General features: G+C 40.2%; 1 long non-coding RNA gene across 4 annotated transcripts in view; it reads left to right on the forward strand.

The window, feature by feature from the left end:
• Positions 1-18,241, forward strand: part of LOC111752129 (uncharacterized) — a 72,158-nt gene that overhangs the window by 14,274 nt on the left and 39,643 nt on the right. Inside the window, exons 3-5 of one of the 4 annotated variants that reach the window (XR_010322519.1) lie at positions 5,084-5,356; positions 6,091-6,124; positions 6,216-6,326. This is a non-coding gene — a long non-coding RNA (uncharacterized LOC111752129). Of the gene's footprint in view, positions 1-5,083; positions 5,357-6,090; positions 6,327-18,241 lie in introns of all 4 variants that reach the window. The other 3 variants (XR_002787129.2, XR_010322518.1, XR_010322517.1) reach the window with 3 other exon arrangements.

The following is an 18,241-nucleotide window of genomic DNA, read 5'->3' on the forward strand; positions in this document are numbered from 1 at the left end:
GACTAAGACAGCCTAGGAAGATGGATTTGGTGATCTATTTCTAAAAAAACTGGCGAGAAAAAACCTTATGAATAGCAGTGGGCCACTGTCTGGTATAGTGCTGGAAGATGAGCCCCTCAGGTTGGAAGGGGGTCAAAATACGACTGGGGAGGAACTGCCTCCTCAAAGTAAAGTTGACCTTAATGATGTGGATGGAGTCAAGCTTTTGGGATCTTCATTTGCTGATGTGACACAACTCAAAAGGAGAAGAAATACCTGCAAACATCCATTAATAAATCAGGATGTAGAATGTATGAAGTATGAATCTAGGAAAGTTGAAGTTACAAAAAATTAAATGGAATGTTCAAAGATCAATATCCTCAGCATTATGAGTTGAAATGGATTGGTACTGGCTGTTTGAAGTGGACAATCTCTACTGTGGAACCATGGTGGTGCAGTGGTTAAGAGCTATGGTGAGCTATGGCTGCTTACCAAAAGGTTGGCAGTTCAAATCCACAGCTGCTCCTTGGAAACGCTGTGGAGCAGTTATACTCTGTCCTACAGGGATGCTATATGTTGGAATTGACTTGTTGGCAATAAGTTTGGTTTTTTTTGGGGGGGGGGGCGGGTTATGCTGTACAACACCAGGGATGACAAATTGAAGAGAATGGTGTTGCATTCAATGTCAAAAAGAACATTTCAAAGTCTATCCTGAATACAATGCCATCAGTGATAGGATAATATCTCTATGCCTACAAGGAAGACCAGCTAATATGACTGTTATTCAAATTTACACACCAACCACTAATGCCAAAAATAAACTGAAGATTTTTACCAATTTCTGCACTCTGAAATTGATCAAACATGCAATTAAGATGCATTGATAATTACTCGTTGGAATGCAAAAGTTGGAAACAAAGAAGAAGGATCGGTAGTTGGAAAATATGGCCTTGCTAATAGAAATGATGCCGCAGATCGCATGATAAGAGTTTTGCAAAACCAACGACTTCTTCATTGCAAATCCCTTTTTTCAACAACATAAATGTACTATACATGTGGGTCTCACCTGATGGAAGACACAGTAATAAAAAAGATTACATTTGTTGAAAGAGACGATGGAGAAGCTTAATATCATTAGTCAGAACAAGGCTAGGGGCCGACTGTGGAACAGACCATCAATTACTCAGATGTAAGTTTAAGTTGAAGCTAAAGAAAATTAGAACAATTCCACAAGAGTGAACTACAACTTTGACTATATCCCACCTGAATTTAGAGACCATCTCAAGAGAGATTTGCCACATTGAACGCTAAAGACCAAAGACTAGAGGAGTTATGGAATGACATCAAGCACATCATACATGAAGAAAACAAAGTCATTCAAAACACAGGAAAGAAAAGAAGACCACAGTGGATGTCAGAAGAGACTCTGAAACTTGCTTTTGAATGTAGAGTAGCTAATGTGAATGAATCAACACAGTTGTTAGGTGCTGTCCAGTTGGTTCCAACTCATAGCGACCCTATGCACAACAGAATGAAACACTGCCTGGTCCTGAGCCATCCTTACAATCGTTGTTATGCTTGAGCTCATTGTTGCAGCCACTGTGTCAATCCACCTCGTTGAGGGTCTTCCTGTTTTCCACTGACCCTGTACTCTGCCAAGCATGATGTCCTTTTCCAGGGACTGATCCCGCCTGACAACATGTCCAAAGTATGTAAGACACAGTCTTGCCATCCTTGCCTCTAAGGAGCATTCTGGTCGCACTTCTTCCAAGACAGATTTGTTCGTTCTTTTGGCAGTCCATGGTATATTCAATATTCTTTTCCAACACCACGATTCAAAGACATCAACCCTTCTTCGTTCTTCCTTATTCATTGTCCAGCTTTCACATGCATATGATGCGATTGAAAATACCATGGCTTGGGTCAGGCACACCTTAGCCTTCAGGGTGACATCTTTGCTCTTCAACACTTTGAAGAGGTCCTTTGCAGCAGATTTGCCAAATGCAATGCGTCTTTTGATTTCTTGACTGTTGCTTCCATGGCTGTTGATTGTGGATCCAAGTAAAATGAAATCCTTGACAACTTCAATCTTTTCTCCGTTTATCATGATGTTGCTCATTGGTCCAGTTGTGAGGATTTTTGTTTTCTTTACGTTGAGGTGCAATCCATACAGAAGGCCGTGGTCTTTGATCTTCATTAGTAAGTGCTTCAAGTCCTCTTCACTTTCAGCAAGAAAGGTTGTGTCATCTGCATAACGCAGGTTGTTAATGAGTCTTCCTCCAATCCTGATGCCCGTTCTTCTTCATATAGCCCAGATTCTCGTATTATTTGTTCAGCATACAAATTGAATAGGTATGCTGAAAGAATACAACCCTGACGCACACCTTTCCTGACTTTAAGCCAGTCAGTATCCCCTTGTTCTGTCCGAACAACTGCCTCTTGATCTATGTAAAGGTTCCTCATGAGCACAATTAAGTGTTCTGGAATTCCTATTCTTTGCAGTGTTATCCATAGTTTGTTATGATCCACACAGTCGAATGCCTTTGCATAGTCAATAAAACACAGGTAAACATCCTTCTGGTATTCTCTGCTTTCAGCCAGGATCCATCTGACATCAGTAATGATATCCCTGGTTCCACGTCCTCTTCTGAAACCGGCCTGAATTTCTGGCAGTTTCCTGTCGATATACTGCTGCAGCCGCTTTTGAATGATCTTCAGCAAAATTTTGCTTTTGTGTGATATTAATGATATTGTTCTATAATTTCCACATTCGGTTGGATCACCTTTCTTGGGAATAGGTATAAATATGGATCTCTTCCAGTCAGTTGGCCAGGAAGCTGTCTTCCATATTTCTTGGCCTAGACGAGTGAGCACCTCCAGCGCTGAATCTGTTTGTTGAAACATCTCAATTGATATTCCATCAATTCCTGGAGCCTTGTTTTTCACCAATGCCTTCAGAGCAGCTTGGACTTCTTCCTTTAGTACCATCGGTTCCTGATCATATGCCACCTCTTTGAAATGGTCGAATATCGAGTAATTCTTTTTGGTATAATGACTGTGTATTCCTTCCACCTTCTTTTAATGCTTCCTGCGTAGTTTAATATTTTCCCCATGGAATCCTTCACTATTGCAACTCGAGGCTTGACTTTTTCTTCAGTTCTTTCAGCTTGAGAAATGCCAAGTGTGTTCTTCCCTTTTGGTTTTCCATCTTCCAGCTCTTTGCATATGTCATTATGATACTTTACTTTGTCTTCTTGAGAGGCCCTTTGAAATCTTCTGTTCAGCTCTTTTACTTCATCAATTCTTCCTTTTGCTTTAGCTGCTCGAGGCTCAAGACCAAGTTTCAGAGTCTCCTCTGACATCCATCTTGGTCTTTTCTTTCCTGTCTTTTCAGTGACCTCTTGCTTTCTTCATGGATGATGTCCTTGATGTCATTCTACGACTTGTCTGGTCTTCGGTCACTAGTGTTCAATGCATCAAATCTATTCTTCAGATGGTCTCTAAATTCAGGTGGGATATACTCAAGGTCATATTTTAGCTCTTGTGAACTTGCTCTGATTTTCTTCAGTTTCAGCTTGAACTTGCATATGAGCAATTGATGGTCTGTTCCACAGTCGGCCCCTGGCCTTGTTCTGACTGATGATATTGAGCTTTTCCATTGTCTCTTTCCACAGATGTAGTCAATTTGATTTCTGTGTTGCATCTGGCGAGATCCATGTGTATAGTCGCTGTTTATGTTGGTGAAAGAAGGTATTTGCAGTGAAGTAGTAGTTGGTCTTGCAAAATTCTATCATTTGATCTCCGGCATTTTTTCTATCACCAAGGCCATATTTTCCAACTACTGATCCTTCTTCTTTGTTTCCAACTTTTGCATTCCAATCGCCAGTAATTATAATGCATCTTGATTGCATGTTTGATCAATTTCAGACTGTAGCAACTGATAAAAATCTTCTATTTCTTCATCTTTGGCCCTAGTGGTTGGTGCGTAAATTTGAATAATAGTCATATTAACTGGTCTTCCTTGTAGGTGTATGGATATTATCCTATCACTGACAGCGTTGTACTTCAGGATAGATCTTGAAACATCCTTTTTGATGATGAATGCAACACCGTTCCTCTTCAAGTTGTCATTCCCAGCATAGACTATATGATTGTCGGATTCAAAATGGCCAATACCAGTCCATTTCAGCTCACTAATACCTAGGATATCGATGTTTATGCGTTCCATTTCATTTTTGACGATTTCCAATATTCCTAGATTCATACTTTGTACTTTCCAGGTTCCTATTATTAATGGATGTTTGCAGCTGTTTCTTCTCATTTTGAGTCGTGCCACATCAGCAAATGAGGGTCCCAAAAGCTTTACTCTATCCATGTCATTAAGGTCGACTCTACTTTGAGGAGGCAGCTCTTCCCCAGTCATCTTTTGAGTGCCTTCCAACCTGGGGGTCATCTTCCAGCACTATATCAGACAATGTTCCGCTGCTATTCATAAGGTTTTCACTGGCTAATGCTTTTCAGAAGTAGACTGCCGGGTCCTTCTTCCTAGTCTGTCTTAGTCTGGAAGCTCAGCTGAAACCTCTCCTCCATGGGTGACCCTGCTGGTATCTGAATACCAGCGGCATAGCTTCCAGCATCACAGCAACACACAAGCCCCCACAGTACAACAAACTGACAGACATGTTGAATCAACACTATAGCCATTAAATTCTCACTCATGTCAGTCTAGACTGATGGCTAAATCTCCTCTGAGGGTGGGTGCCTTAGCCTGGGTTTCTTCATTAGAAAGCTGAGTCCGAGACAAGAGCTTGGTGCACAGGCTTTATTTGGGGGACTATATTTGAAGATCCAAGGGACTATGAGAGGGTTGCTGGGAAAACTGAAACAGGGAATGAGGTGAATCCAGTTCAGTTCAGGGTGAGTTATCAAGTTGGTCCTCACCGTGGGCAACTAAGGCACTGTCCCACTGGGACCTTCTAAGGAACTGTACAGACTATGCCTCAGAACTGTCCACCCAAGGGACCAAGGAGGGAAGCATTTGTGTTTAGGCACCTGACTCCCCTTGTCAGTGTCCCATGAGGTGTAAACTCCTTTGCTCTTCCAGATTGCACCTGTGTGAGTGAGTGTCCAGTGGATCCTGCTGGCCTCCCATACAGTGGCTACAGAGAATTCCCAAGACAAAAAATGAGAGACACATGGAGCAGCCATCAAGTATACCTGTGAAAAGCTGATGAGGTAAAAGCTGGGTTCCGAGGATGGGATGTGAGGCCAAGTGATGTCTGATATGGTGGGCAAGATGTTCTGAATATCCCCTACTCATACTGTGTTGTGATTTCTGTTTATCTGCCTAGCATACTGAGCTGGGAGCTCCAAGAGAGTAAGTTCATGCTGATCTTTCTCACTGTTGTAGCCATGTTTCACAGCTGAGTGCCTGGTACATTAAGGCACTTAATTCATACTAAAAGAATAAAGGGATGTAACTCCACTCCAAATCTCTTATCATGGCTGGATGTTTGGGGGACTTGAAGTGAACACAGAAGGCTACTTAACGTGAATCGGGGACATAGAGTTCTCTCCCCTGTCCCTCTCCCACACACAGTTAAACTGTTGGGAAGGTTACAAAGTGTGACCAGCCTCCCTGTCTCCCCACCCCACTGCCTCTCCCTTCTAATTCTAGAGGGAAGGAGGTACAGGAAGGCATTTAGTTGTTTGTTTGCTGGTTAGTTGTTTTAATTTGATATATCACAACTGCCTTTTTTTGTGAAACCAACTTATACCACCTTATACTGAGTCTTGTGGGTATTTTAATAACAAAATCCCTTTGGACAGGATCCCAGATGGAGCCACAGTAGAACACATCGTGATATAACAAAGTTACTGTGTATTACCATTGTCATTACCCATTATCAACATGGGTTTCCAAAGAGAGAAGAGAGGTCATCTGTAAAGTGGTCATTTAAAAGTAATTTTTAAGGACAGTGAATAAATACTCTGACTGTGATATTTGCTTCAGGAAAATTCCAGAGATGGATGGAATTCACCAATATTTGTATTCTCTTTGTCTTGCCCCCCCAAAGCTAGACTAATTTTTCCAGTCTCCCTTGCTATTAGGTTGGACAGGAACACAAGTTCAGGACAATGGAATGTGAGTAGAAGTAATATGGGCTACATCCAGCCCTGGCCCCACAAACACCTAAAATTTACAATCATCTCTCTCTCCCCCGGTTTACCAGTAGATTGGAGAAGATTCTGAGGATTTAAAAGAGGGTGGAGTCACAAGGTAGAAGGAGTCTGGGTCCCTTGATTGACTGCATCATCTGTCACTGACTCTCAAAATTATGATGCAAGTAAGAAACAAACCATTGTTGCATTATGCCACTGATATTTGGGGGTTGTTATTCCACCAGCTAGCTTTATTTACTCTAACCAATATAGTTGATTTGAGAATACATTTTGTTCAGTTACTGCAAAATGGGTGTCCCAATTCTAGGTAGACTGTATTGATGAGAACAATGTTACCTTGTATTTGAATGGGTACTTTTTTCTTTGGTTAAGGCCATTGGTGGTTGGTTGTTTGGTTGTAATAAGGGCTTAAAAAGGCATTAGTTAAAAAAAAAAAAGTTATATTGTGGTAAAATACATATAATAAGTTTCCATTTTTACCATTTTTATGTGCAGAATTTAATAGTATTAATTACATTCATCATGTTATGCTGCCATCACCACCACCCATTTCCAAAAGTTTTACATCACGCCCAACAGAAACTCAGTAACCCTTCAGCAATAACTTCCATTACTCCTTCCCCGCAGTCCCTGGTAATCGCTAAAAAACTTCTGTTTCTATGCATTTGCCTATTCTGTGATCATACAATATTTGTCATTGTGTCTGACATTTCATTCAGTATAATGTTTTCAAGGTTCATCCATGTCATTGTATGTATCAGAACTTCATTTCTCTTTATGGCTGAAAATATTCCATTGTATGTTTATGGATATACCACATTTTGTTTACCCATTCATCTTTTTTTTTTTTAATTTTTATTGTGCTTTAAGTGAACGTTTACAAATCAAATCAGTCTCTAACACAAAAACTTATATACACCTTGCTACATACTCCCAATTGCTCTCCCCCTTAGGAGACAGCCCGCATTCTCCCTCCACTCTCTCTTTTCGTGTCCATTTCGCCAGCTTCTAACCCCCCCTACACTCTCATGCCTCTACAGGCAGGAGATGCCTACATAGTCTCAAGTGTCCACCTGATCCAAGAAGCTCACTCCTCACCAGCATCCCCCTCCATCCCATTGTCCAGTCCAATCCATGTCTGAAGAGTTGGCTTTGGGAATGGTTCCTGCCCTGGGCCAGCAGAAGGTCTGGGGGCCATGATGACTGGGGTCCTTCTAGTCTCAGACTATTAAGTCTGGTCTTTTTATGAGAATTTGGGGTCTGCATCCCACTGCTCTCTGGCTCCCTCAGGGGTTCTCTGTCGTGTTCCCTGTCAGGGCAGTTATCAGTTGTAGCCGGGCACCATCTAGTTCTTCTGGTCTAAGGATGATGTAGTCTCTGGTTCATGTGGCCCGTTCTGTCTCTTGGGCTCGCAATTACCTCATGTACTTGGTGTTCTTCATTTTCCTTTGGTCCAGGTGGGTTCAGACCAATTGATGCATCTTAGATGGGTGCTTACTAGCGTTTAAGACCCCAGATGCCACTCTCCAAAGAGGGATGCAGAATGTTTCCTTAATAGATTTTATTATGCCAATTTACTTAGATTTCCCCTGAAACCATGGTCCCCAAACCCCCGCCCCTCCTATGCTGGCCTTCAAAGCATTCAGTTGATTCAGGAAACTTCTTTGCTTTTGGTTTAGTCTGGTTGTGCTGACCTCCCCTGTATTATGTGTTGTCTTTCCTGTCACCTAAAGTAGTTCTTATCTACTATCTAATTAGTGAATACCCTTCTCCCACCCTTCCTCCCTCCCCCACTCCTAACCATCAAAGAATATTTTCTTCTCTGTTTAAACTATTTCTTGAGTTCTTAAGTGGTCTTATACAATATTTGTCCTTTTGCAACTGACTAATTTCAATCAGCATAATGCCCTCCAGGTTCCTCCATGTTATGAAATGTTTCACAGATTCATCACTGTTCTTTATCGATGCGTAGTATTCCATTGTGTGAATATACCATAATTTATTTATCCATTCATCTGTTGAGGGCACCTTGGTTGCTTCCATCTTTTTGCTATTGTAAGCAGTGCTACAATGAACATGGGTGTGCATATACCTGTTCGTGTAAAGGCTCTTATTTCCCTAGGATATATTCCAAGGTATGAGATTGCTGGATCATATGGTAGTTCTATTTCTAGCTTTCTAAGGAAGCGCCAAATCGATTTCCGAAGTGGTTGTACCATTTTACATTCCTACTAGCAGTGTATATGTGTTCCAATCTCTCCACAGCCTCTCCAACATTTATTATTTTGTGTTTTTTTGATTAATGGCAGCCTTGTTGGACTGAGATGAAATCTCATTGTGGTTTTGATTTGCATTTCTCTGATGGCTAATGATTGTGAGCACTTCCTCATGTATCTGTTGGCTACCTGAATGTCTTCTTTAGTGAAGTGTCTGTTCATATCTTTTGCCCATTTTTAATTGGGTTATTTGTCTTTTTGTAGTTGAGTTTTTACAGTATCATGTAGGTTTTAGAGATCAAGTGCTGATCGGAAATGTCATAGCTAAAAACTTTTTCCCAGTCTGTAGGTAATCTTTTTTACCCTTTTGGTAAAGTCCTTGGATGAGCATAGGTGTTTGATTTTTAGGAACTCCCAGTTATCTAGTTTTTCATCTGCATTGTTAGTAATGTTTTGTATACTGTTTATGTCATGTATTAGGGCTCCTAACCTTGTCTATTTTTTTCCCATGATCTTTATCATTTTAGATTTTATATTTAGGTCTTTGATCCATTTTGAGCTCGTTTTTGTGCATGGTGTGAAGTATGGGTCTTGTTTCATTTTTTGCAGGTGGATATCCAGTTATGCCAGCACCATTTGTTAAAAAGACTGTATTTTCCCCTTTAACTGCTTTGGAGCCTTTGTCAAATATCAACTGCTCATATGTGGATGGATTTATGTCTGGATTCTCAATTCTGTTCCATTGGTCCATGTATCTGTTGTTGTACCAGTACCAGTACCAGTCTGTTTTGACTACTGTGGCTGTATAAAGGGTTCTAAAATCAGGTAAAGTAAGGCCTCCCACTTTGTTCTTCTTTTTCAGTAATGCTTTACTTATCTGGGGCCTCTTTCTCTTCCATCTGATGTTCGTGATTTCTTTCTCCATCTCTTTAAAAAATATCATTGGAATTTGGATTAGAATTGCATTAAATCTATAGATTGCTTTTGGTAGAATAGACATTTTTTTTTAATGTTAAGTCTTCCTATCCATGAGCAAGGTATGTTTTTCCACTTATGTAGGTCTCTTTTGATTTCTTGCCGAAGTGTTTTTTGTTTTCTTTTTATAAGTCTTTTACATCTATGGTAAGATTTATTCCTAAGTATTTTATCTTCTTGGGGGCTACTGTAAATGGCATTGATTTGGTAATTTCCTCTTTGTTGTTCTATTTGTTGATATAGAGGAATCCAACTGATCTTTGTGTGTTTTTCTTGTATCCTGATACTCTGCTGAACTCTTCTATTAGTTTCAGTAGTTTTCTGTAGGATTCCTTAGGGTTTTCTGTGTATAAGAGGATCATATCATCTGCAAATAGAGATATTTTTACTTCTTCCTTGCCAATCTGGATGGGCTTTATTTCTTTATCTAGCCTAATTGCCTTGGCTAGGACCTCCAGCACAAGGTTGAATAAGAGTGGTGATAAAGGGCATCCTTGTCTGGTTCCTGATCTCAAGTGGAATGCTTTCAGTCTCTCTCCATTTAGGGTGATGTTGGCTGTTGGCTTTGTATACATGCCCTTTATTTTGTTGAGTTTTCCTTTTATTCCTATTTTGCTGAGAGTTTTTATCATAAATGGGGGTTGAACTTTGTCAAATGCTTTTTGTGTATCAGTTGATAAAATCATGTGATTCTTGTCTTTTGTTTTATTTATGTGGTGGAGAAGAAAAATTTTTTTTTTTTTGTAGATTACATTAATTGTTTTTCTGATGTTGAACCATCCCTACACACCTCGTATGAATCCCAGTTGGTCATGGTGAATTATTTGTTTGATATGTTGTTGAATTCTATTGGCTAGAATTTTACTGGGGGTTTTTGGATCTAAGTTCATGAGGGATATAGGTCTGTACTTTTCTTTTTTCATGGTGTCTTTTTTTTTTTTTTTACCTGGTTTTGGTATCAGGGATATGGCGGCTTCATAAAAAGAGTTTGGAAGTATTCTGTCCTTTTTCATGCTCTGAAATAACTTTAGTAGTAGTGGTGTTAACTCTTCTCTGAAAGTTTGGTAGAATCTGCAGTGAAGGCATCTGGGCCAGGGCTTTTTTTTGGGGGGAGTTTTAAAATTACCTTTTCAATTTCTTCTTTTGTTATGGGTATATTTAGTTGTTCTACCTGTGCTTGTTTGAGTTTATGTAGATAGTGTGTTTCTAGGAATTCATCCATGTCTTCTAGGTTTTCAAATTTGTTAGAGTGCAATTTTTCATAGTAATCTGATATGATTCTTTTAATTTCAGTTGGGTATGTTGTAATATCACCCATCTCATTTCTTATTCAGGTTATTTGGTTCCTCTGCTATTTTTCTTTTATCAGTTTGGCCAGTGGTTTATCAATTTTGTTGATTTTTTCCCAATAACCTGCTTTTGGTCTTGTTAAGTCTTTCAATTGTTTTTCTGTTTTCTATTTTGTTTTGTTCTGCTCTAATTTTTATTGTTTATTTTCTTCTGGTGCCTGTGGGTTTCTTTTGTTGTTCTCAAGTTGTAAGGATAATTCTTTGATTTTGGCCCTTTCTTCTTTTGGGATGTGTGCATTTACTGATATAAATTGGCCTCTGAGCACTGCCTTCACTGTGTCCCAAAGGTTCCGATAGGAAGTGTTTTCATTCTCATTGGATTCTATGAATTTCTTTATTCCATCCTTAATGTCTTTTATAATCCAGTCATTTTGGAGCAGGGTATTGTTCAGTTTCCAAGTGTTTGATTTCTTTTCCCTGCTTTTTCTGTTATTGATTTCCACTTTCATGGTCTTAGGATCAGAGAAGATGCTTTGGAATATTTCAATGTTTTGGATTCTGCTAAGGCTTGCTTTACGACCTAATATGTGGTCTATTCTAGAGAATGTTCTATGTGCACTAGAAAAGAAAGTATAATTGGCTGCTGTTGGGTGGAGTGTTCTGTATATGTCTATGAGATCAATTTGGTTGATTGTGGCATTTAGATCTTCCGTGTCTTTATTGAACTTCTTTCTGGATGTCCTGTCCTTCATCAAAAGTCTCCTACTATTATTGTGGAGCTGTCTATCTAACTTTTCAATGCTGATAGAGTTTGTTTTATGTATCTTGCAGCCCTGTCATTGGGTGCATAAATATTTAATGTGGTTATATCTTCTTGGTATATTTTCCCTTTAATCATTATATAGTATCCTTCCTTATTCTTTGACGGCACTGGGTTATTTTTTTTTTCCTTATCCTTTATGATGGATTTAACTTTAAAGTCTATTTTGTCAGAAATTAATATTGCCACTGCTGCTCTTTTTTGATTGTTGTTTGCTTGGTATATTTCTTTCCATCCTTTGAGTTTTAGTTTGTGTCTCTAAGTCTGAGGTTTGTCTCTTGTAGGCAGCATATAGATGGATCGTGTTTTTTAATCCATTCTGCCACTGTATGTCTCTTTATTGGTGCATTTCGTCCATTTACATTCAGTGTAATTATGGATAAGTATGAATTTAGTGCTATCATTTTGATGTCTTTTTTTGTGTGTTGTTGACAGTCTCTTTTTCCCAGTTAACTTTATGTGCTGAGTAGATTACCTTTAGATACTGTCCTTTCCTCATATTTGTTGTTGTTGATTTTGTTTCTGCTGAGTCTGTATTTTTCCTTTGCATTTTATTTTGATGAGTAGGATAGTTTGTCTCCTTTGTGATTACCTTAATATTTACCCCCATTTTTCTAAATTTAACCCTAACTTTTATTTCCCTGTATCACCTTGTCTTCCTGTCCATATGGAAGAACTACAACTACATTTCTTAGTCCCTCTTTAATGTTTTAATGTTGTCTTCTTTTACATAAGAACATCGCTGTTCCCATTTTGAGCTTTTTTATCTGGATTTATTTTTGTGATTTCCCTGTCTGGGTTGACTTCTGATTGCTCTGCCCAGTGTTCTAGTCTTGGGTTGATACCTGATATTATTGATTTTCTAATCAACAACTCTCTTTAGTATTTCTTGTAGTTTTGGTTTGGTTTTTACGAATTCCCTAACCTTCTGTTTTTCTGGAAATGTCCTAATTTCACCCTCATATTTGAGACACAGTTTTGCTGGATATGTTTACTGGTTGGCAATTTTTTTTCCTTCAATTTTTTATATAAGTCATCCCATTGCCTTCTTGCCTACATGGTTTCTGCTGAGTAGTCCAAATTTATTCTTACTGACTCTCCTTAGTAGGTGACTTTTCGTTTATCCCTAGCTGTTCTTAAAATTCTCTCTTTATCTTTGGTTTTGGGAAGTTTGATAATAGGTCTTGGTGACTTTCTTTTAAAATCTACCTTATGTGGTGTTCGATGAGAATCTTGGATAGATATCTTCTCATCTTTCACAATATCAGGAAAGTTTTCTGTGAACAAATCTTCAACAATTCTCTCTGTATTTTCTGTTATCCCTCCCTTTTCTGGTACTCCAATCACTTGTAGGTTATTTATCTTGATAGAGTCCCACATGATTGTTAAGGCTTCTTCATTTTTTAAAAATCTTTTATCTGATTTTTCTTCAAATATATTAGTGCTGAGTGCTTTATCTTCAAGTTCAGAAATTCTAGCTTCTACTTGCTCAGCTCTGCTCCTCTGACTTTGTATTAAGTTGTCTACTTCTGCAATTTTATTGTTAATCTTCTGAATTTCTGATTGCTGTCTATGGATTTTTCTAGCCTATTAAAATTTTCCTTATGTTCCTGAATAATCTTTTTAATTTCTTCAATTGCTTTATCTGTGTGTTCCTTGGCTTGCTCTGCGCATTGCCTCATTTCCTTCCTGATGTCTTGAAGGGTTCTGTATATTAAACTTTTGTATTCTGCCTCTGGTAATTCCAGGAATGCACTTTCATCTAGAAGATCCCTTTATTCTTTGTTTTGAGAGCTTATTGCGGTGATCATGGTCTGTTTCTTTATGTGACTTGATATTGACTGTTGTCTCTGAGCCATCTATAAGTTATTGTATTAGTTTATTTTATATTTGCTTATTGTGTCCTAGCTTCTTGCTTTGTTTCAATAGGCCCAAATGGGTTGTTTGAGTGAGCTAGCGTGATTATTTTTGCCCTTGGAGCTCTGACGTCATATCTCCAGATGGCTATAGCTGTAATTAGGTATATGAGTCTAGGGGTCCATTCACTTTTCTGGTATGGATTTAGCTCAGGTGTCCAGGTAGCTGATCATCATGTGTGTGGTACAGGTTCTGTCCTACAGTCTTAGAGGGGCAGGGGTGATTGGTGTCTGTACCAGTATCTAGTTGTTGCAGGGGGTCACACTCTGTACAAGGCAGGGGGCTATCATCCCCCTCATGTCTCTGAGGAAAGTATGTCCCTTTTCCCTAGAGTGCACAGGTGGGTGGGTTCTCCAGATGGACCATGGGCACCCAAAATTTTTGGTTGTAAGGACTGGTAGGTACCAATTATCCTTGGACCCCTGTCACGGGTGGCTGGGTGTCCTGGGTGGAGCCACCAGTACTTAGGCCCCTGATGTGGGTAGGTGAGGACCCTGTTTCATAGGCAAAGCAATGTCAAACATCAAACACCCACCTCTCTGCTGCACAGCTGAAACAGTTGGAGTCTGTCGATAAAGGCCTATTATCCTGAAATAAGCCCACACAGGTCCATGCAGAGGGGAAAGGTACTCAAAGTCCATGGACTGTTTATGCCTGGACAGGAGCCACCTGTGTCCTGAGCTCCCCGGTTAGTTGGGCTGGCAAATTATCTTTTCCCCCAGTTGCAAATTTATTCCTTCTCCAAGCCCGGGAGGATGTCTCTAGGTGTTCAACAGGGCCTATCTCAGGCCCAGGGAAATCAGCAGCTGAAGCTGGCTTGCGAGGTACAGGGGTGCGGTAAAATATACACAAGTACTTAGCTTTTGCCAAGAGCGCCATTCTTCTCTGTTTCCAGAGGTGTGAGTAGGTTGCGTGGCCGGTTGGTTCTCCCTGAGGAAACTGTGGCCCAACGCTAGTACCAGCCCGCTGCCGCCACTCCTGGGAATGGTGCCTGAGGGCTCCTCGTGATTCAAGTCGGGTAACTCCTCTCCCCTTCTGAATTGTCTCTTCCTCCCCCGCCCCTCAGTTCATTTTCTGAGCTTGCCTTTGATGTTCAGATCTCCTAGCTTGTCATAAATATACTTGTTTCACTTGTTTTTTTGGGTCTTTGTTGTAAGAGGGCTTGCCGGAAGCATGTCTATTCCGCCATCTTGGCTCTGCCTCTCTCTATTCATCTCTTGATGGATACTTCAGTTGTTTCCATGTTTTGGCTATTGTGAATAGTGCTGCAAAGAACACTGGTGTACAAGTATCTGTTTGAGTCCCTGCTTTCAAGTCTTTTGGGTATATACCTAGCAATGAAATTGCTGAGTCGTATGGTAATTCTATGTTTCACATTTTTTTCTTTTTTCTTCTTTTAACGTTTTGCGGAACTGCCAAATTGTTTTCCACAGTGATTGCACTATTTTATATTCCTACCAGCAACGCACAGGGTTTCAATTTCTCCACATCCTCACCAACACTTGTTTTTTTCCATTTTTCTGATAACAGTCATTCTGATCGGTGTGAGGCAAAAGTGATTAACTTTTTGACATATTTCTCTACCCATCACCGCTACTCTCCACTGACATTTCCCATGACCTACTGTCAGCAAAATGGCATTAGATTCAGACTGTATTGACAAAGGAATACATGGAGAGTCTGAGACTTTGAAGCTAGGAGAAAATTAGTAAAATATTGAGTCACAACCGAGGATGATGTAACCCTAAAAAATAGTTCTCTCTTGAATAAATCTTTTCAGTTTCTTTCCAATTCACAGACACATGTACATATACACATTCAGGACTTGCCGAATGCATAGGGCCAAGACCTTCCAGAACAGCATGCTCTATGGATACTTCTTCCTGGGGCCTCAAATCAGGCCCAAATACCTTTGTCCCCCACCTGTCCTATCTATGCCTTGTTCAGCCTTAGTATCTGTCTGTTCCTGTGCCCTTCTTTGTCAGGGCCCTGGCCCTGAGTGAAGCTTTTCTTATAAGGGCACTGAAATAGCTGGAATGGTAAGACCAGGGGTTCCCCAGGCCAGTGGAAGCTAGGTGGAGGGAGTCAACAGGAAAGATAATTGTTCTTGTTGTTAGGTGTTGTCGAGTCAGTTTCGACTCATACCGACCCTATAGGACAGAGTAAAACTGTCCCATAGTGTTTCCCAAGGAGCAGCTGGTGAATTTGAACTGCTGACCTTTTGGTTAGCAGCCTAGCTCTTAACTACTATGCCACCAGGGTTCCAGAAAGATGGTTGGAAGGTGGAATAAGTTGAATGTATTGGTCACTGTTTGGGTGAGGCAGGTCAGGAAGAGTCAAAGGTATTCCCAGGTTATTGCTTGGGTCACTCACTGGGTGGGCAGAGTATGTAGGAGAAGACCAGCTTTAAAGGCAAGTAATGAATGAAGCTTATGTCCATATGCACCTCCTGGAGTCTCTCTGAATTTCATTCTTTTTTGAGCTGTTGCACAGCTTCATGTAAACTTTTATGGTCCATACCATCAGGAAACAGTTTGCAGTGGCCTTCAGGATACTTTACTGAATCGTAAAACAATTCATAAAAACAGAAGGGTGGTTTGGTTCATTTTCCCATCACACAATGTGTTCTGGGCTCTATGAAAATCATCTATGGCATTGTGTAACTTTGCTGGCTTCCATGGGTGTTTTTCTTCTGTGGATATTTTCCCTTACATATTTGTGTATATTTACACACACACGCACACAGGCATTTTCTAAAATAGTCTCCCCCGCCCCTCCAGGGAAGTTAGAGACAGAACTTGAAGTTGAGATGAATTTGTTTTTGCTTTTGCTTTTGATGTAATGGGACTAATTTTTCCCCAAGCTAGTGGTTCCTACACACCACTGCTCATCAAGATCACCTGGAAAGCTTCTGCTAGATACATTTTCTTGCCATGATCCCCTCCTCCAGGAGATTCTGATTCAATGGGACTAAGGCATCTGTACTTTTAAGTTACTCAGAAAATTGTCACGAGCAGCCAGGTTTGGGGATCACCAATCTGAGTCACCAGCTCCCAGGTTTATAGCCTCAGTTTTGATTACATCAACATTGTATTTTCTTTGAAGAAAATGTGGGTAATCATTTTAGGGTAGAAGTAAATGAGGTTTTATTAACCTAACCAAAACTACTAACAAATTACTGAGCACTTGGTATTGCCAGACATTGAGAGAGATACTTTCTAAGACTTATTTATTTTAATCCTCATTGACTAGTTACACTGTGTAGATGAGTAGCATCTTCATCCATGTTTTAAAGCTAAGGAAACTGATGCTATAAGAGTTGAAGAAATTCTTCGAATAACTAGTTCAAGTGGCCAAGTGGAGGAATATGGTTTGAACCCAAGTACGTTTTACACAAATAATGTGTGCCTTTCTATGTTTGTTTGCCAACTGCGCCCTCCCTTGGCAAGGTATTTTTGTAAGTGAACTATGCTAATTTTTATTTATTTTTTTTTACAGCAACGTGAAAAAAATTGACATAGTAGCACTTACGAAAATACCTTGCAGGGAGAGGGCATCGTTGGCAAACAAACACAGAAGATGTGCTTTATTTGGGTAAAAATACAGTATCTGTTTCTGGAAGGGAGCTTGCCTCTTTTTTTTTTCTTAATAATTTTTATTGTGCTTTAAGTGAAAGCTTACAAATCAAGTCCGTCTCTCACAAAAAAACCCATATACACCTTGCTACACACTCCCAATTACTCTCCCCCTACTGAGACAGCCCACTCTCTCCCTCCACTCTCTCTTTTCCTGTCCATTTCGCCAGCTTCGAACCTCCTCCACCCTCTCATCTCCCCTCCAGGCAGGAGATGCCAACATAGTCTCAAGTGTCCACCTGATCCAAGAAGCTCACTCCTCACCAGCATCCCTCTCCAACCCATTCTCCAGTCCAGTCCATGTCTGAAGAGTTGGCTTCGGGAATGGTTCCTGTCCTGGGCCAACAGAAGGTCTGGGGGCCATGACTACCGGGGTCCTTCCAGTCTCACTCAGACCATTAAGTCTGGGCTTTTCAAGAGAATTTGGGGTCTGCATCCCACTGCTCTCTGGCTCCCTCAGGGGTTCTCTGTTGTGTTCCCTGTCAGGGCAGTCATCAGTTGTAGCCAGGCACCATCTAGTTCTTCTGGTCGTAGGATGATGTAGTCTCTGGGTCATGTGGCCCTTTCTGTCTCTTGCAGGGAGCCGACCTCTTAACCGCTAGACTGGGTTGTCAGTTTGTCAGATTAGTGATGATGCTGGAATTTCTCAGCTAGTTTTTCCTTTTGGAGATAAAACTCCTCTCTCTGCTATTAGTGGGAGAGCATTAAGTCAAGACTGACACATCTCACAATTGTTGAGTAGAAAATTAGTGAAGAAAAATCTTGTTATTTCTCTGCCAAAAGAACTAGAGAGGAAAAACAAACAAAAGCAGAAACAAAAGACAAAACAAAAAACCACACTATGGTTTCTTAAATATTTGACCCAGTTAAGATCTTTTATTCTTGGCTTTTTTAAGAGTTAGGATTAAGTCTGTTACTTATAAATAATACCTCTTATTGCACAGTTAATGTATCCAGTTAACTACACCCATAAGACCTTTCTTCTCTTTGCACCACCATAAATCATTGAAATACTGTTAATAGTAACACTGGCTTAATCACTCTGACGCCTCTTGTTGCTAATGGGGACTATAAAAATAGATGGAGGGGTGACGAAAGCTTTCTGAAGCTTGCCAAGCTTAGATGGAGCAGAAGCACAGAGCTGGAAAGTGAGGCCCACAAAAGCCCTTGGGATGGTGATGATGATGATAACAGCTCCATTACCTTGCTTTTACATGGTTCTTTAGG

Source organism: Loxodonta africana, chromosome 7 (genome assembly GCF_030014295.1).
Source record: "Loxodonta africana isolate mLoxAfr1 chromosome 7, mLoxAfr1.hap2, whole genome shotgun sequence".
Classification (NCBI taxonomy): domain Eukaryota; kingdom Metazoa; phylum Chordata; class Mammalia; order Proboscidea; family Elephantidae; genus Loxodonta; species Loxodonta africana.